Here is a 21,083-nt window from a genome sequence, read left to right on the forward strand (position 1 = left end):
TCAGCCAAACATTTGACAAGATTTCATGATATCCTAATGGCTAAAATGGAAACATATTGGGGATAAAAGCAGATACAGATGGATTCACAGTGGATTGAATAATTATATCTGGAGCACATTGATTATGACCACAAACACAGCAGAACGTAAAAAAAGTATTAACTTTACACTGAAATGTTTATTATCTTAAAAGAATGGCTTATTTATCTCATTGAGTAGTTGAAAGAAAACTCCAATAGAGCCATAACAAAATATTTTGTTGGTTTAAAGTGCTATTCCTTGCTTTGGAATGTTAACTAAAACTGACCACAGAAAGAATTCTTAAGAAATTATTTCAAAAGAGTAAGATAGTTACTTGTGAATATTATTTGGAAGGAAACTGCTAAAAACAGCATGCTGTTTTTGTACAGCATGTATATGTAAGCTTTCCTGTTTAATAATTTGGGAAACTTCAATGTTTTATTGCTAAAATACCATGGCTAACTGTACATGTCATAAAGGTTAATCTTTGCTAAAGCATTTGTTATAAAAAATTGTCTTTCAATATTTTAAATCATTAGCAATTTCCATTTGAAGAATTTACCATTAAAATCCCATGAGGAGGCAGCAGCACCGAGGAATTAAACACAAGAGAAGATGCAGAGATTGCATTCCTGCCCAAACTCTCCACCAGAGAGTGACTGACTCTGTACTGGTAGGAAGAGCCAATACATAATTGCAAAACACACTGAAAATAAAGTGTTAGAAAAGTGTCTAATAAAGACAATATGTTCTCTCCAAAGAGAAACTCATTGTCTATAACTGCTGCCTAATGGAATAAATTGGGTTAGTCATTATTGAGATACTAATGTTATATCTCAATATAAAACATAAGTTAATATTATCCCTTGCTCCTAAAACTTACAAAGTAGTTACCCTTAACTATATGAGACTTTTTATTTCATTGTAATTCAATCTTTAGAATTCAGAATTGTAAAAGGATAGGTAAATGGATGGATAGATGGGTAATCCTTTCCCCAGTGTAGACACCACTACAAGATTAGAGTTTGTAGGAGGTGGCAGAGACTCTACTTGCATAACCAACATTCTTTCTCTCTTTACTACAATAACCCTGATATTCTTCCTGTGGTACTATACCAGGAGAGACTGCATTTCCCAGGCTCCCTTGTTACCAAGGTTGGCCAATGAGATGAAAATGGAAGTTAATGGGTGGAACTTCTGCAAAGGCTCTTTAAAAAGGGACTAAGAGGACACCCTCTCCCTTAACCCTTACTGCCTTTCTTTTTCATCCTTTCTAGAATTCAGAAGTGATGGCTGGCATCCGAAGTTCAGCAGTCTTAGAAACTTTGTTTGCTCCTGGGACTAAAAGTAGTGCTGTAAGGATGGCAGGGCTGGCAGATAGGAGGAGCTCTGGACCTCTTAAGCATGGGAGAAAGCCAAATGGATTTTCTGTTATGTACAGTTAAATTTAACCACAACTAACTCGCACACTATGTACCCAGTGTATTCACCTTCTCACCTTCCCACTACACCATTCTAGTCATGAGATGCTGTCTAATTCAAATCTGTAATGTTTGTAATTCACTCAAAGGTTTTCACAAATATGAAAACACACAGACAGCAGCACATGCCTGGATAATCTATGGCCTTGTGTTCATCTGAGCTACTTTGAGAAATATCTTGAATTTGTATTTTTTAAGTTTATGCTAATGACATGGTAATTGTTTTTACAGATTTCCAATGAAGGGTGAGGTGCTTTGACAGCTGTCAGGCAAGTGTCAAATAGACTTGTGGTAGTGAAAGTGAGAGGATTTAAAAGCCCTTATTCTTGGTGGCCTTAATTTGGTCTGATACCAAGCTGCTAAAAATTGGCATCCACTGAAGAAATAGTGTTGACCCTTTCCCCATGATTCCTCTGCCTCCTGTTATTTCTCCCTGCCTTAGCTTTCCCAAGCCTATCTCAGTTGTACTGAGAGATGAACCCAGTTCAGAAATGATTCTACCCTAGACCCTGTGCCAGTCCCACCTGAGTCCTGAAGTACTTGTCCTTTCCCATATCCATTAAATGGGGCACAGAATATTAAGTCACATATCAGGACCTAGGGCTTGTGACACCTAGGAACATCACTGGGTTCATTCCCTGTGGTAGGAGGAATTCTGAGATGGCCCCCATGATCTCCACCCAGAGGTGGTGGAACCTCTTCTTAAGTGCAGGTGGAACCTATTACTTTATTCTGACCAAGAGAACATGGAAACAGCGATGGGATGTCACTTCCATGATTACATTACATTATATTATATAAGACTTTGTCTTAGCACACTGGAATGCAAGGGATTCTCCTGTTGGCTCTGAAGAAGCAAACGGTCATGTTATAAAGTGCCAACAGAGAAGACCATATGGTAGGGACCCGAGGGCAGCCTCTATGACCTAATGGTGGCCTCCAGTTCATAGCCAGTAAGAAACCGGAGGCCTCAGTTTCACAGCCACAAAAAAATGAATTCTGCCAATAGCCAGAATGAGCTTGGAAACAGATTATTCTCCAGTCAAGCCTCAAATAACAACATAGCCCAGACAACACGTTGATGACAGCCTGGAGAGACCTTGAGTAGAGGTTCCAACTAAGTCAGTCATGATTCCTGAGCCACAGAACTGTGAGATATTAAATATGACATGTTTAAAGCCACTAAGCTTGTGGAAATTTGTTATGTACCATAGAAAGCTAATACACTTCCCAAGCCTCCCTTGCTTCCAGTCTGACCTGGGACCCACCATCTGAGTGTTGACTTCTTAATTGAAGCCCTTCGTAATCCCAGGAGCTCTAGTCTACAGCACTGAAACTTCAGCTTTGGTCGCCTTTGTAAGGACCACACCTCCCTCACCCTTCCAGACACGTGCGTGCACACACACACACACGCACACACATGCACACACAAACATGGACACTTCCACGTACTGCCTTGTAGACTCTACCTTCCTTTGGTGAATCCCATGTTTCCAAATATACCGGTCCTAACTACAGCAATCCTATTGCCCTCATAAAGATTGGCACAAAGATTGTTTGTCCAGTGCTCAGACATTACCCCTGGATAGGTTTCCTGGTCAATAACCACCTGGAAGGCTGGATTTCCAGAAATATTTCTCCAACACCCTGGCATCTCCCTCTTTCTTTCTTTCTTTCTTTTTTTTTCTTTGGTGAGGAAGATCAGCCCTGAGCTAACATCCATGCCAATCCTCCTCTTTTTGCTGAGGGAGACTGGCCCTGAGCTAACATCTGTGCTAATCTTCCTCCACTTTATGTGGGACAGCGCCACAGCGTGGCCGGACAAGCAGTGCGTCGGTGAGCACCTGGGATCCAAACCCAGGCCGCCAGCAGCGGAGCATGCGCACTTAACCGCTACACCACGGAGCCCCCTCCCCCCTCCCCCCGCATCTCCAATTCCTTGCATCACTACCTCTTAGGTTATCTTTTGCCTTACTGTAGGCTCTCAGTGTTGATGGGTTTACTTAAACTCTAACTTGAGACTAGGGTATCTATTGGATGCTGGGCTTTCTTACCTGGTCATTTATTTCCACCTTTCCTTCCATCCTCATCTCAAAAACAAAACAAAAAACAAAAGTCTATCTATTAATTCCAAGAATGAAGCAAATTCAATATCAAATGTTTATCTAGTATGGCCAGCACGTTAGTATTCCTATGTACTGATATAGTGTGTGTAATTTAATTTTCATATGTTCAATTTTGGGGAAAGTGGAATGAATTTTAATATCAAGTAAATATTTTCAAAATATTTGTATCCATTTTATAAGCCTTGCAACATAGTTTTTTTTTTAATGGATCTAAGCTATTTTTAATAGACCTGTATTATTATAAAGTATTATAGTTAAGGAATCTGTTTTCTGTTTTATGACATATGGTATGTTACACTGCTGATATACTTGAGGCCATCTTGAGGCTATCTTGAACGGAAGTGGAATGACCATTTATTAGAAAATTCATATGGGAAAGTTATTGTCTACTTTAACTCATCACGCTGCAGTTTTTTATAAACTAATTCAGTGAACATTGGGTATTTCCTATATTGTAGTATATAATGTAGTATATAGTATATAGTATTTACTGCCCCTAATAGCAGGTTACTATTATTATCAACAATAATAAAAACTACCAATTATTCAGTGCTTACTAAGTGTCAAGCATTATTTTAAATGCTTTATGTACATTATCTCATTATATCTGGGCAAAACATTGTGAGAAAGATCTTATTAATCCTATTTTATAGATGAGAAACTAGAAGATTAAAGACACTAGATAAATTTCAAAAGATAACACACTTGCAAACCAAGATTTACACTCAGGTTTCTCTGACACCAGATTTCATCTCTTATTATAGGGTACTAGCTCTATTTCTGTTCCTACATCTACATAGTCAAATAAACTGTGTTGCTGAAAAACTTCTAAAGTTTTATTGAAAGGTAGCATATGTGATTAATTTAGGACACAAATTTGAATTCTTTTGGCTCATGTCTTATTTGCTTTAATATATACATACATATATATATTTGTATGCGTATATATATCCACATAAATTTTTGATGCAGCAATGACTTATAAAGAGAAAAAATAAATATATCAAAGATAATACCTTCAGGAAAATAGCTAATGCTAATCATGAATATTAAAATCTAAGTGCCTAGGATTACAGTGAATCTGTCAACCAAATCATAGATAATTGATATCTTAACAATATTGGTCTTCCAGTTCAAGAGCATAGTATGTTTTTCCATTTATTTAGGTCTTCTTTAATATATTTCAGCAGTGTTTTGTAGTTTCCAGAGTATAAGTGTTGTACATATTTTGTTAAATTTATCCCTGAGTACTTCATGGTTTTGATGCTACTGTAAATAATACTTTAAAATTTTAATTTCCAATTGTTCATTCCTAGTATACAGAAAACACAATTGATTTTTTGTATATTGATATTGTCTTCTTCAGCCTTATTAAACTCATATTAGTTCTAGTAGTGTTTTTATACATTCCTTATTATTTTCTACATGAACAATCACGTTGTTTTCAATAGTTTTACTTTTTACTTAGTAATCTGTATGCCTCTTATTTTTCTTGTAGCATTGTACTATCGAGGACCTCCAGTGCAACACTGAAGAAAAGTGGTGAGATAGACACCCATGCCTTGTTTCCTATCTCAGAGAGAAAGCATTATGATGCTTTATTTTGAAATTCTCCATAATTTATGAAAGCATTATGATTAACTATGATATTGCTGTAGGTTTGTATAGCTATCTTTTATCAGAATGAGGAAGTTCCCTTATATTCCTAGTTTTCTCAGAATTTTTATTATGAATGGATGTGGAGTTTGATACTATCAAATTGTTTTTCTGCATCAATCGAGATAATCATTTAGTTTTGCTCCTTCATTATGATATGAAAATTTACATTGATATGATAATTTACATTGATTGATTTTTGAAAGTTAAACAACATCGCATTCCTGAGATAATCCCCACTTGGTCATGATATATTATCTCTTTTTATATGTCGTTGGATTCAACGTGCTAATATTTTCATAAGGATTTTTGTGTCTATGTTTATAGAAATATTGGCCTGTAGTTTTCTTTCCTCGTAATGTCTCTGTCTAGTTTTGATAAAGTAATTCTTGCCTTCTCAAATGAGTTAGGAAGTGTTCCTCCTTCTTCTTATATATTGTTCTATTTAAAAATAAAATATAGGTCCTGAATTCAGTAGAGTTTTACCAGCATAATTTCTGCTTCACTTCTCCACATCCATCCCACAGAGATAATTCCATTTACTTACGTGTTTCAAAACCTCAGTGTGTAGCTCATTCGTATTTTAAAATAGATCGATATACAAAATCACTTGGCTTGTAGAAATAATTTTGTAGAAGTATGAGCTATGAGGAGCAAAGAAATTCAAAATATCGTCAAAAACAGAATACCATGTTTGGAAAATAAAAAACTTTGATGTTTTCAAATATGTCTTTGTCTGATGAAGACTACTGCTTATATAATGACTAGGTTTCAAAGTAAAACATGTGATACAGTCAAAATCTTATTGAATTCTAATTATATAGAAAAGGACCATTTTCTAAAAGCTCTTAAAAGGGGTTTTTAAGGTTTTAAGGGTTACCTCCTCAAATTCCTAATATTCTCAATTGGTTTCATAATTTATAAAGAGAAAAGTCAAAGTAACTATATTTGCTAAATATGTGTAGTGGGAAAATCACCAATTTAATGTGTTAATAATAACCTCCAGATTACTGAATAAGAAAAATCAAGTTACTTCAGGTTGAATAATTTCCCTTAGGAATATCACTCCTTCCTAACATTTCCAAGTTTCTCTTACAATATTATCACACCTATTAAACAGTGCAACTTTTCAATGCAATGTGTAACTGTAAACTATTGTCAGTAATATTTATAGTTCTCTTGTCTTAAGTGCTAAGAGACCCTATCCTATCCATTTTCACACGTGGTGGATTCAGCATCATGGGGAACCACTACCAGAGCAATGCTCGCTCCAACTGTCCCTACCAGAACTCAGGTGACAACATGGAACATTAGACCACACGGAAAGCTATTCATTAGACTATTAACTTTGACCCAGTTTGTCAAGTTTTTGTGTTCTGAATGTCAATTTCTATCCACTCGATTTCTTTTTTACTTGGTTTTGCTAGACTAAAAATAAATTGCTTTTTTCAAGGAAAAGAAAAGGAAGTATGCCTATCAGGAAAAGTAAACTTAGAAGTCTCTTGGGGAAAAATTAAGCACTGGTGAGAATCATCTTTAAGTTAATTAACCAGTTTGGGAGGTTATTGAGATTCTTTCTTCATCCTGTTTGTCTAACACTGTGCCTCTGCCCTGCAGTGTACACTTGAGTACTTACCACTGTTTACCCTGATTCCACAGCATGTGCCAAATCTGAGAAAACTTTCCAGTAAAGCATTTGCTTAGGCCAGACCAAATCACTTCTTGAAAAAAAAAATCAACTTATTTTATAATCTAATGATAAAAAGTTAGTAGGCATTTTTATATATAATCAGTTACTATTATTTCCATCACAAATAACCATAAAGAACTAAAAGGAGATTAAATTAGACACAAACTCTCTGCTCTTTATTAGCAGGCATCATGAGGGATTTAGAGATAGAGGAATTTATAGCTACTGGCTAAAAAGACAGTTTAAAATGATCTATAAATGCCTTTCATCCATGCTGATCCATTACCAAAGATAATCAAGAGTTGGCTAAAACTCATCAAACACAGTATTTTCAACAGTTGGATGGGTTAGAGGAAAGAGATTGTTAAATGGTTTCTAGTAATATTTCAGGTGAACAGAAATTAAATTTCTGATTAGATCTCAGATTAACAAAAAAAGTACAGTTTTAAACTTTTTTCATGGTACTTTCATTATTTACTAAGAAACAACGTATCTGCTTGTTGTGAACTGACTTGTTCAAGCCCTAAAAGATATTCCCTGAGGTAATTAATGTTGCCAATCTGATAAAAGGTTACAAAATGTGTTGAAACAAACGCAAAGGGCTGAAGAGGGTCAAAATATTTCCTTTCACAAATTTTCACTTTTACGCCAGTGTAGTCATTTTTTTTAATCCCAATATTTCTGGTATAAATCCTATCAAAGGAAAGAATGATCATCTCTGAAAAGAGTAAATGGTTGTTAGAAATGTTAAGGATAAAAGATATAGCATCTGCAGGACTTTTTGAAGGATTAAATGTGATTAAAAACGAGGTGGGGATGGAAGAGAGTCAAAGTAACTCCCAGATTTCTAGTATAAGATGATGGTGTTAGTCATCGAAATTGGAAACTCAGGATATGAAGTAAGCATTTAGAAATATGGAATTAAAGCTCGTGATATATGTCTGGAATGAATAAATATTTGAGAGTCATAAAACACGACAAATACAAGTTCTTGAAGATTTGGGTAAGTTTGTCTAAGATACCACTTGGAATGAAGAAGAAAGCAGAGGATATATTCGCCAGAAGCATCTAAAGGTTTATTTGAAAGATGAGAAGGCATCTTACTTGACAAGAAAGGTACAATCTAGAATCTAAACAATGCACAGTGTAAGCTCTCAAAGGGCAGGCACTGTGTCGATATTGCTCGTCACTGTAGGTATCCACAGCACCTATTACACTCCTGGAACACAGTAGGTCAACTTTTGTTAAGTAAATGAACAAAACAACCAAAGTATGGTGTTACGAAAACCAAATTAATATAGTGTTTCAAGGAGAAAATCATTTACAGTAGCATTAAGATGTGACTATTGGATTTGGCAATTTGAAAGTCATTAAAAAACCTTACCAAGAACAACTGCTGTGGAGTTTTGCTGGTAGAACCCCAACTGGAAGGCACTGAGGGGCAAATGCGTAATGAAGCAGTGGAGATGCTGAAGACTGATTTCTCTTTCAAGAAGACTGGCAGAGAACAGCAGGAATTATTAATAGATAAAAATAGAAGAAGAAACATTGTTGAGAAATTTTTGTAAGTTGGGAGAGATCTGAGCAGGTTTATGTGTTAGGAAAGAAGCCAAAAGGAAGAAGTTGAAAAGGCAAAAAAGGGTATAATGGATAAAGTATGGTACCTGGGACATGGAGGGGATGAGTTCTACAGCAGAAATGGAGGAATCAGTGTAAGACAGAGGAAAGGCCTCTCTGTCTACAGTGATTAAGCATGGACAGTGAGGGGAAAAGAACAGTCAAAGATAACTCCCAGGTTTCTGGTATAAGGTGGTGATCTCTACCTCTTAACTCTATAAATAGGTAAGAATAAGAGCAAATACAGGCATGCTTATTGGTGTAGAAACGGGAAGTAGGAGGATACTTATGCTTCACATTTCTCAGTGAAGTAGCGATGAAGCCGTCTTTTTAGAAGAGTTGGGGGTAAAGTAGGAATTCTGAAGAGAGTGGTAGATATTTGGGGCAAACTCTGGCACTAGATTACCGCATTCCACATGGGAAGGCTACCACCATCCAACTCAAGAGGAGATGATAAATTTTAGTTGGTTGTACCAATCTGCTTCACCGGTTTGGTTTTCTCCAGTGCATTCAGCAGTCCTCGTATAGGAACCGACAGGTGAATGGCAGGTTTAATCCAAGGCTGTAAATTGGCAGAGAAGTACAGTAGAACAGATAGGAACCAGGGAGCTGACAGTGCTGGAACTGATGCACTTGGATGTTAGGCTGTGTGGAAAGGGAGGAGGGTGGCAATATTTTAGGTTTAAAAGGAGAGGGTATAGTGACTGAAGTACTTAAGAGTGTGAAGGGCAAGGGGAATTAGCGGGAATAAGGGAGTGTGGAAGCCTCAAGGATAAGGGATTATGGTCCTGAATCCCTCCTTCAGGGTGGGAGAGAAAAGGCCCAGAATAAGGCAGATTTATCTGGGTGTGGTTCCACACTGAGATGGGATCCTTCTGGTGCAGATATTAGGTCTGCTCAGGTCCTTACGTGAAAAAGCCAGAAGCAGCAAGAACAAGAGGATGGGTATAAGCACCCTAGGGCAGTGAGGGCACACATTAAAAATGCCAATATGGGGCTGGCCCCATGGCCTAGTGGTTAAGTTCGGTGCACTCTGCTTCAGCAGCCTGGGTTCGGTTCCCCGGGCGTGGACCTACACTACTCACTGGCGGCCATGTTGTGGGAGGGACCCACATACAAAATAGAGGAAGATTGGCATAGATGTTAGCTCAGGGTGAATCTTCCTCAGCAAAAAAAAAAAAAAAAAAAGCCAATATTTGCCTGGCTATGCTGGAATAAAGACATGAGGGTGCCTGAAGCTATAGGTAACTGCATCAAGGGGTCCTACTGCCTGACACACATCCCAGACACACCTATCACCCAGTCCCATCTATTCACTGTCTGTGCACCAGAACACACTCATTTAGGAAAATGCCGCGTTAGGAAACACTGAAGGTCAAAATCAAGGAAATCAAATGACAACTGGCATAGCTCAGAAAGTTAAGGATGAGAGATTCAAAACAAAGATAAGAGGATCTAAATCCAGGCAGACACTGGACTGGACAGGGGAGAAAAGAGCAAGGATAGGAATAAAGGAAGAGTCTATGACTGTTGTTACAAATTGGCCTTGTGTGCCATCTGACATGGCCCTCAGGGTACATGGATGAGTTAACACAGAAGCAAAGCAAACATGAAGGTGACATTTAGAGTCCATAATTTCAGGAATGGGTATTCCAAGGTAATAAGAAGTAAGGTTAACTTCCACTAATTTTAATTACTCATAAGACACAGCCAAGTATCACAAGCAATTAATCAGGAAATGTTTTTTAACAGGTAATTTAAAAGCTGTAGAGTTTTTACAAATGAAGTAATAGTGCTCTGGGAAAAAAAAACCCAACCCATTGTTTAAATACAAAAGTTCACTTCTCAAAATATATTCTAACATTTTTCTGTTTGGCAGTTGCACAAACGAACAAGAAGCTCTTTTACATCTGGGATGCTTATAGGAATAACCTTTTCTGTGTGTCAGTCGAATATAAGATGCTTTAGTCTGCTTGAACATCTTTAAAGAAATGATCAAAGAAGCAAAATGTCATTTACATCGTCAAATGACCTTGGTTTGTGATCTTCATAGAAAACAAACAGCTTTAAATGAGATGAAACTGTCAATTTGGCCATATTACAATGAGAGTTCATCACGTGCTCTACCCTGCGATTCTGAATTACAGCACTCTTTTATGTAGTTACACTGTAAATCACTACCCACTATTTATGGCATTTCTGTACTTCTAGCCAAAATATCAAGTAAATCAAATTGCAGATGAAATATTTTTGGCTTAAACCTATCCAATATGTTCTTGCTCCTGACAGCTGTAAAACTCACGAGTTATTTTACATCTCAGTGTTTGAAGTCTAAAAATCACACTTTTGGATGACCGGATGCACTCCAACTAAAATCCTGGAAATCTCACGTTGTCTGGGAAATCAGCTGAGAGGGGCATTGTTACTGGATGGAACTCATCGGAGAATCATATAGCAAGGGGCCATTAACTGAGAAGCCAAAAGCAAGAGATTATGAACAACAAAATTTCAAGAAATACCCAAATTGGAATTAAGGTACAGCTGTTCACAGGATGATAAAATAGAGATATATTGTTTTATTCTACAAAGTCAGCTAAGGAAAAAGAGTCAGAGCCCTCAGTTGAGTCTAGTAATTATTCTAACAAAACATTTACGTAGAAAGTAATGGCTTTTCTTCAAGGCCATTGTAACAATTAGTAAAAGAAAGAAAAGAGGACTAAAGGGATGAGCTGAAGCAAGAATATAAACAATATAACAGTTCACTACCACAGGGGAATATTGTCATAATTGTTTGAGGTTTTGTAAGTAAAAATGGCTATGTCAGTATTATTATCTTAAAATAGTTTAATGAAGCCACAGGATGATTTATACACAGGCACTAAAACACTTTAAATTAGGGAAAATAAGATGTAATCTAGTCTTTGCTCTACTATTAACAGCTGAGGGATATGAGACTTGCTGCAAGCAGAAGTGTCGAGCTGGGTCTGTGGCCCTTCTGTTCTTCTATGAGCTGTCTTGTATTCTTTGGAATATAACTCTTGGAAACTCAGTATTCATGCTGAATATTTCTGAAATCTGAAATGACTACTACTTTAAAATAGCAAAGAAATATTTTTGGATTCTTGCCACCTTGTTTTTCTAGAATAGGTGAAATTCTAAAGCAAATTTTCATTTATAGGTACCCGGGAACACAAATTTCTCCTTCGTGACTCTGGATTGGCAGCAACTGGAGAACCAAGTGGTGCTTTGGGAGGACTGAGCTCTCCCTCTTTCTCTCAGCTGCCCTTCACCCCACCCCAGCACCATCAAGATTAATACACAATATATAAAAATAGTGTTTGTTATACAAAATCAGCCTCAGGAAGAATTCTCTTGCTTCCCCGCCAATGGAATCACGCCCTACACCCTTCATATATGTAGAGTCATCACTGAGTGACTGGGATCATTTGACCAGCATAGTATACTGGTCAAATACATGGATTTTGGCATCAGACAGACCCTGACCCATACTAGAGATGCCATCTTTCTATGAGTATGACCTTGGGAAAGTTTTAACCTCCCTAAGTCTCAGATGGTTTACAGTGGTTACAAGGACTAAATGTAATAATGCATTGTAAAGTGCTTAGGCAGTATCTGGCAAGTAGTAAGTGCTCAATGAAGGCCAGCCATTTTTAATATTATTATTACTGGTATTATTACTGTTTATTGCAATTTTCTCTTGCAAATAGTTTATCCAATGCAAAAATCCACAATAATAACTATAAAGAGTTATAGGAAATGAAGATATAAAGGTTTCTTCTTACTAATAAGCAATACAGAGTACTCTATAGGTACTCTGTATTCTATTACTTGCTTTGAAGATTTCATTTGTGAAATAACCATAAGTTATATTGAGGGAGACCAATTATCAGGAAAGGATGTTTCCTGGTAAATCAAAAATTCTGATTAAAAAATGGGTTGTCATCTGTTTTGGACTAAAGTGTGTTCCCCCAAAATTCACATGTTGAAGTCCTAACCCCCAGTACCTCAGAATGTGACTGTATTTGGATATAGGGCCTTTAAAGACATGATTAACTTAAATCAAGGCTCTTAGTGTGGGCCTTAATCCAATCTGACTGGTGTCTTTGTAAGGGGAGGAGGTTAGGATGGATGGAGGGACCTCAGGGGTACATATGTACAGAGGGACAGCCATGTGAAGAGGCAGAAAGAGGGCGGCTGTCTGCAAGCCAAGGAGAGAGGCTGCAGGAGAAACCAACCCTGCCAGCAACTTGAACTTGAACTTCTAGCTTCAGAACAGTGAGAAAATTAATTTCTGTTATTGAAGCCACCTAGTCTGTGGTATTTCATTAGGGAAGCCCTAGTAAAGTAATACACCATCCATGAGTAACCAACTAGCAAAAGAACATAATGATAAAAAAACACAATTTCAACACATGCTGAATGTGATTTGATTATATAGAGAACATTTCAGCCTCCTATATTGCCTCAGAGTTATCTGTATGGCCATCAATTTTCATTTTACTAGCAAAGAATGGAAATATCTGCTATTAGAGAATTCTGGATAAGAATTTAATTCAACAAGTATTGATTGAATTGTGATCATGTGGCAAAGCCTTGTGCTCATTGGTCAGGATTGTATGTAAGGGGAGAGGATAAAGATAAGTCAGAAAGTATTTCAAATACCTTACAACACAATGAGAGAGAGAGAGTTATAAACAACCATAAGATAAGAATGAATTAAAGTGTTATAACAAAGGGATTTGAGAGCACAGCTGTGTGAAGGATTGATTTTAACTGCAGACACTGATGGAGATTTAGTGAGAAGATGCATTTGAGCTGGCACTTAAAAGATGAATAGGATTTCAATAGACGAGAAAGAAGAGAATACTCCAGGATGAACGACAGGATAAAAACATTTGGGAATATTTGGAAAACATGGGTAAGCGCAATGGTCAAGTAAGTAGAATAGGGTGGGGCTGGAGCAATGGAAAGCCTGAAGGGTTTTGAGTAATGTGGTGGACTAATAACAAATATTAATAGATATAGCAGTGGGAGCAGCACCAGCAATTTTATTAGTAATGGTAGGACTAGTTAAGTAGCTAACACTTACTTAGTACTTACTATGTGCCAGGCACTCAACAAGCACTTCATGTTCAAGATCTCATTTAATTTTCGAAAACCATTCTTTAAGATGTGTACCATCTCTGTTTTTAAAAATGAGAAACCAAGTACAAGGAAGTGAAGAAATTTGCCACAAGTTATACAGGTAATAAGTGGTAATGTCAGGATTCATACAGATCTCACTGCCTCCAAAACCCATTTACTTCATTCACATGAATATTTTCTCCTTCATAGGAAAACTATGAAATCATATAATCCATCTTAATCACATAGTTGGATCCATTTATTTTTCTTTTTCCTTTTATTTTTATTTTTTTGGCAAATAGACATTCTACATTGCAGCCAACATGAAAATATATTCCAACTTTTTTTAATGGAAAATTATTAAGAGTTTAAAAGGAAAATTTAAAATATATATCATTCTTTCTGGTGAGGAAATCAAGGCTTGTCTTCTAGGCCCTCCCTCTAAGGACAAGGGAATAGATCCTAACTCAGCTGGCTTTTCCTATAATTACCAACTGGGATGGTTTGAGGATATAAATGCTGGGAGCATAGGGTAGGGCTGTGCAGCAGAGAAATGTGTGTGCAATGTGAGTTTCTGAAAATAAAAGCTCTTCATTCTTCACTCGCATGCTTCTCAGGCCACAAAGATCTGGAATTTGGTACAACCTGGGCAGGAAAAACCTCAAGGTGAGGAGCAGGCAACCACGGCAAAGTTGTCAAAACTTCCTTCAGCTCTGTGCCCTGATCACCAAGTCTTCCTTAAAAGGAAGATTTCCTTACACCTAAGATATTGCAGTGCATTTTCTAAAACATATATATCAACTATAAGCTGAAAAAATACTTTTTTACAAATAATAAAGGATAATAAAATGGCCAATACACTATAGTCTGAAACTTTGTTCATTGGACCATGGATGGGGATGCCACACTGTATTATGGTGAGGATTTTGAGGTGTTCACCAGTAAGGACAGAAGTTATGCATGTGTGTAAACATTTCCCTTCAAGCAAGGAAGTAGGCTGGAAGTCACTGTCACAACAGCTAATGGAATAAACTACCACCAGTCTGATGCAAAACCCTGACCCAAGTTTTTGATCCTACAGTTGGGAGGCACCTGCCGCAGGGCAATCCTGGTCACAAGCAAACTTAAATCCACGTGTGTGTGAGTGTCTGGTTTTTAATTTTTTGAGATCAATATTTTCACTGACCAAAGGGAACAGAAGGTAACTGGTAGTGATTCATTCTTTGGGGTTAATTTTTTTTTATCGTCTTAATGAATCTTTGCTTTTTAGCAATTGATGCAGTTCTAAAAAGTGACTGATGGGGAAAGGCACAGTCCATATGTCTGGCAACATGTTTTAATAAAATACGTTTTGTAAAAATAAATAAATAAATAAAAACACCCACGGTATTGAGAGACACTTATTGGAACCTTTATAGTCTCTGGTTATGGCCATGGAGACGAATTAGAAAACAGAGGCAATTATAGAGATAAGCCATGTGACCCTCGGCTACAATCTCAAATTATTTCCACACCTCAGAATAGATATTTTGGATTAGTAATATGGAATTTAAAAGGGAAACACTACTTAGCAAATATTTAGCAAGCACATTTGCAAATGCTTAGTAGAAAGGGCTTGTAAATAATTTATATGAATTATAATAGCAACTACAGGGTTTATGCTAAATTTTGATATTTTACTTTAATATCATTTCTAGTTATTTTCTGTTCCTTATGTAATTCTTATCAAGAATCCCTCAAAGTATTGTAGAACACTTATGATACTTGACCCAATTTGTAACTGTCGAAATATCATTTCATATTTTAAGCATGGATAATATTTTGAGATTTATAACTATAAAACAGATTTCAAACAGTCACTATTTGGTTTGGATTTTTAGTTGGTGTGGTTTTCCATCTGAAATAGAATTTTGCTTCAATAGAGTTAAGGAGAACTCTCAGCTAGATCCTGCCCCATATCCAACTCTCCCAAACTAAGCTTAAATCAGGAAAAAGCCAGTGTCAGAGTTAATGCCTTAACTTCCAAACTGGATCCTGTCAATGACATCTTTTGTAAAGCATTCTTATCAAGAAATTTTACTGTGTTGCACTTAAGAACATTCTGGAACCAAAGGGTCTGTTTGCTACAGTGTAGGAAAGCAAGAGGCAGATATACTGCCATAACTTCCTTTAGAGTAATGTTGCAGGGTCCCTAAGGAGAGTTGGGGATCAACTCTTCCAGGTTACTAATGATGAGACAAAATATCCTCAACCTTTTTTTGTGTCAGAAAATAGATATTTTAAAAATTAGATTCAGAAAAGAAAAAGGCATTGTAATAATTCCAAGTTTGGTAAATATTTGTTTTCATATATATGGTCTTAACCCTCAGGGTTTTTTTTTTTTTTAATGACTATCGAAATTCATAAGAACTATACAAAGCCTCCTTCCATCAATAATCACCTGATCCAAGAATCACTAACATCAAGGGCATCATATACCTGTGAGTGGCTTATCAAGACTTGGCTTCACAACCTTGACTAAAGGAAAAGCATTTCCAAGTACAATCCATTTAACTACACCATTATACTGGATGACAGGGCTGAGACTGAGGGAGTAGGAGAATAGTAAAGCTCCAGGCTCTTGGGGTAGGCAAATAAAATGAGGCAGAACCTGTCTAAACAACACATTTGTTATAACTAGTTGTGGTATTTTCAAAGTCTCTGCTCTGGAAACTGCACTGATTATGCCAGAGTTCACCTTATCGCTGCTGCTACAAAAGCATTTCAGGCACAGATCTGACTTACCCATCTCTATCTTAACACAGAGGACACCAGAGACAACAATCTGTAGGAACAACTGAATCTAGGCTGACACTATTCATTAATATACACTCAATTCCTAAGGAAGCTCTTGTTCTAAATAGTATGCTTTTCTACTTTTTTTAAGAAGTCAGTATTCTGGTCAATTACAGCTTTTGTTACCACATGTATAAAACAGTATTTTCTTGGTCTCATATCAATCACACATGTGTGGCAGACTTTATTAATAAATGTAAAAATGCTTTTCTTTTAATTTACACAGTATTTGCCTTCTACACACAAATTTTTAAAAGAATATTATTTTATAATATTCTTTAGATATTATAAATTCATTTTTAGATCTTAAGAGTTAGATTCAACCATTCAACAAAAATGAGAGGGAAAAGAAACTAACATTTGCTGACCGTGTCTATTATGTTGATGCACTGTGCCCAGCAAGAAACACAATGACCTTGAAATGATCACTGGCTAGTGGAGAAGGTGATACACTAACACCAACCTTGGTACCCTGTGACAACGGTGGTAGTAAAGCAAGAAAGAGCTACGAGACCACAGAATAAAGCTGGTTTATTCTGACTGGGACAATCAGTGTAGTTTCTAGTTCAAAAAGACTTCATATAGTAGTTGATATCAAACTGAACCTTAAAGGATGAATAGGAGTAGTAGCAATAATAATTTACAACTACTACTACTACTACTTACATAGCAATTGCTATACGGCAGGCATTGTTCTAAGAGCAGTAAATATATTAACTCATTTAAATCTCACAATAACTCTATAAGGCAAGTACTATTATCCTCATTCTACAGATGAGGAAACTGAGGTTCATAAAGATAAAATGACTTGCCCAAGGACACACAACTAATAAGTGGTGAAGCTGAGATTTGATCCAGATGCTCTAGTCCCAGAGTCTATGCTCATAACTACTACATCAAACTGCCTCTCGTGTAGAAATTCACCAAGGAGGAGGGTCAACAGGCCAACCCAAACAGAGGGAATAGAACATATCATGAGTTATGAGGTAAGTGATTACACTGTCTTCAGTCACTTGGCTCCTCAAACATCTCCCTCACCATCTGAGTAGATATGAGAAATTTATAGCACTTCCTGTTTCTCCCATCATATGCTTCCCATTCAGTTGTCCTGCTAGGAAGGAGAAAAAAATAGATGAAGAAAAGAGCGTACAAAAGCATGGAAATCCATTTTATCCGGAAGTAATTATTATATACATAATAGAATATTAAAATAGTAGTTTAGGCTGAAGCACCAAGACAATAATTAACACATTCCAAAGTAGGTGTTAGACAATATACTGAATTCCCAAAGGAAGATTCTGAGAACCAGTTACACAATTCTTAAATGCCACTTCCATATCAAGTTCTGAGTTGGAAATTACAGAGGAGAATTTATTTGGAGAAAGTTATTGATAAAGTGTAAATTCGAATCTGAAGGATGGGAGATGTCTGCCCCTCACCTCAGCCTAGGGAAAGAGGCTTCAACAGGACCTCTTAGAGATCTTAGTATGTTTCCCCTGCAATTTGATCGGCATGTGGACTGGGGTCTGACTTATGCACGAGAAATTTAAATGCCAAGTGATTGGTTAGTTCCACTCAACGGTGGAGTAAAGGGGAGATGGCTAAATTGCAAATCACCCAATTCCCAGAATACATTGGGATTCATAATGTGTGAGTGTTTTCTTTGGACATGGGGTCACTTATGGTCGTATACAAGAAGACCATCTGGATAGGGTGAACAGACCTCAAAAACTGGAGGGACCGCTGGCTTTCTTACCCAGAATAGAGATACTTTGCCCCATTATAATAAGCGCAGAGTCTACAAAGAACCAAAGAAAGCATTCACAAGAAAGTCAGCTTTAACACCCCCAAAGTCCAGAAAGCAGCAATGCTAGACGAACACTATGGTATTTATCAATAAAGCACTTTCCTCTCTCCCTACTTCCCTCTCTCCCCATGCTCCAAACCCAGAGGAGTCAGAATCTAACGTTAGCAAACAGGATCGAGAAGCAGAAGACGAGGTGAGGAAAGAGACAGGAGACCAACTATCCCTTTCTCCAGGGACTTCGAAAGTTTAAGGACCCTGTCCATGGTAACACAACTAGTATGTGGTAGGACCAGGATAAATGGTTATTGTCAACATTTTTGCCAACGCGTGACAATTAAAAATTATTGTGTCAATAAAAACATTTCATTTTGGGGTCAAATATTTAACATGCTACTTGTCATAGTGATTTCACTGAAGACTACTAGTAATTCAAACTAAAGCCATGCAACTCTATGAAGAAGAAATCCTTCTTTAGTCTTATAAGTGTTTTCAGAATATATGGAATGTTATGGAGTAAAATCAAACAGATTGCCCTTTAATTTCAAGTGAAAGATTTTCATGTTGGAGCACATACAAAACCAAATAGTAATTAAACACATACTGCAATTGATAGGTTCACTATTTAATGGGTGTGAATAGAAAGAAGCAGCAATTTAAATGAATTTAAAGCATAATATCCAATCAGGTGAATACTTCTGAACACAATCATTTTTTTACTTCATGCCTTCTTTTAACTTCTCTTAGCATCAGGTCTCTGATAGCTAAAATGGGGATTTGTTGTCAGAATTAAAGGAAATTTTATATATACATGTAAAAACTACTTTTTTAGCCGTAAAAGCCTAAAATGTTAGCACTTATGTTTATTATAAGAGATCTTCCTGTATTTTAATATACAGAATATCAAAAATTTAAATATCAATATTTAGCTGCCCAAGTGTGTATAGTGCTTGACACATAGAAGGTGCTCAAAAACATTAAACAAATAAATGCAGATGCTCTGAGTTCCTAACAGCAAGAATGCACCTTGCATTTAGAAATGAGGTGAACAGTGACCTCATATGTTTGTCATTATGATAATGAACTCTACCTACAGCCTATGAAGTTTAAGAGAAACACAAGGGAGGGGAGCTTGCAAAGACACGATATATGCAACGGGCCTGAATCTGGAATTCAGACTCATGTTATTGTTTTTGTAGCACATAGGCAAATATACAACCATGAAAAGTGACATTAAAAATACTGTGCAATGATTAGGTGAAGAATTCTTGACATGCTCAAATATTATGGTGTTTATGTCATCAGCATGAGATCAAGAAATCTATTTTCTCCACTAACATCAGAATGAGATGGGTAAAAGAGCCACCACTAATCGTATATCATTCATTACTCATTCCATGGTTATTAAGCACCTACTATGTTCCAGGTACTGAAGTAGGTGATGGGTGAAAAAGTGGCCCCTTTGAGGAGTTTTTAGACTAATTAGGGACACACACAATTAACCAGCACTTAGGACAGAATATGGTGTCTGCTAGGAATGGGGAAGTACTGAAGGCTACAGGAGCACACAAGAGAGGGATTTTTCAGAAGAATTCCCTGTGCATAGTGATGTCAAAGCTGAGCCTTAAAAGGGGGCACTGTACTGGGAGAACGTGTATGACGGTGATGCTCAGGGGACTGGACAGCATGAAGAACTCAGTGACCTGGGATAGCGTGAATAGGCAGAGAGAGGGTAGAAGAGGTAACAGGGACAGATCATAAAAGGTCTCATGAGCTATGACTCCTCAGGAAAAGCTTAAAGAATAATAATACTGAATAAAAATATATCCTGTATGTCAAATATGTTCATTTCTTTCCCGCTATTGACTATTATTAATAATAGCTAGTTGCTTTTAAAGAAGCTTCAAAATTTAAACAAAAAAGTAAGAGTGCAAAGACCTAAAACAAGTCACTGTAAATCTTTTTCTAATTAACAATAGAGATCTTTAGAACTGCCTCTTCCTACTTCCACCAATTTGCATTATGATTTGAGAGTTTGGAAAATGGTACTGAATTCACCTTCTTTCAGAAAGAATGGACACAGAAAGCAAAAAGGACACTTTTCCTTTGGCCTTATACCAGTGTGTTTTATAAGGGTTTTATATTCTGTTGATGAACACTAGGAACTCATGGGAAAATTAATGTTCCCTAAGCTAATTAACCAACTTTTAGGAACATGTCAACAGTTTCAATTTACTGATAGACAGTGATTTCCTAAGTGCAGAACAAGCACCTAGAAACTCCTTGCGTAATAAATGACCCAGGCATCTGTTATAAGAGTTGCTGAATGTAAAGGATGAATGCTAAAGCACAATGGATTCCAACTTCTTTGATACCTTACCAGTTAAGATTGGATGAGGCTGCAAGAAATAGAGACCTCCAAAACAGTAGTTTAAACAAGACGTAAGTCATATTTATGCTGTCTAGTGCTAGTATGACAGCTCTACAGGGTTATCAGGGACTAGTGTTTTGTCTTAACTTTCTACCATGTAGTTGTTATTCCTCTCATAGTCACCTCATAGTCCAAGCTAGCTGCTGAAGTGCCAGTCATCACATCTGGAGTTTAAGTTGTAAAATGGAGGGAGAAGGTGAGAAATGGCATGCCTTCTCCCTTTCAAGACACCCTCTGGGAAGTTGTACATAGTTCTGCTTAAATTTTATTAGCCAGC

The 21,083-nt window shown here is 36.9% G+C and overlaps 1 protein-coding gene across 2 annotated transcripts in view; it reads right to left on the reverse strand.

The window, feature by feature from the left end:
* The window catches only part of IMMP2L (inner mitochondrial membrane peptidase subunit 2), an 848,864-nt gene that overhangs the window by 24,698 nt on the left and 803,083 nt on the right, over positions 1 to 21,083 (reverse strand). The gene's annotated exons all lie outside the window — the stretch shown is intronic.

This window comes from Ceratotherium simum, chromosome 1 (assembly GCF_057802395.1).
Source record: "Ceratotherium simum simum isolate JZ-2026a chromosome 1, ASM5780239v1, whole genome shotgun sequence".
NCBI classification, from domain to species: domain Eukaryota; kingdom Metazoa; phylum Chordata; class Mammalia; order Perissodactyla; family Rhinocerotidae; genus Ceratotherium; species Ceratotherium simum.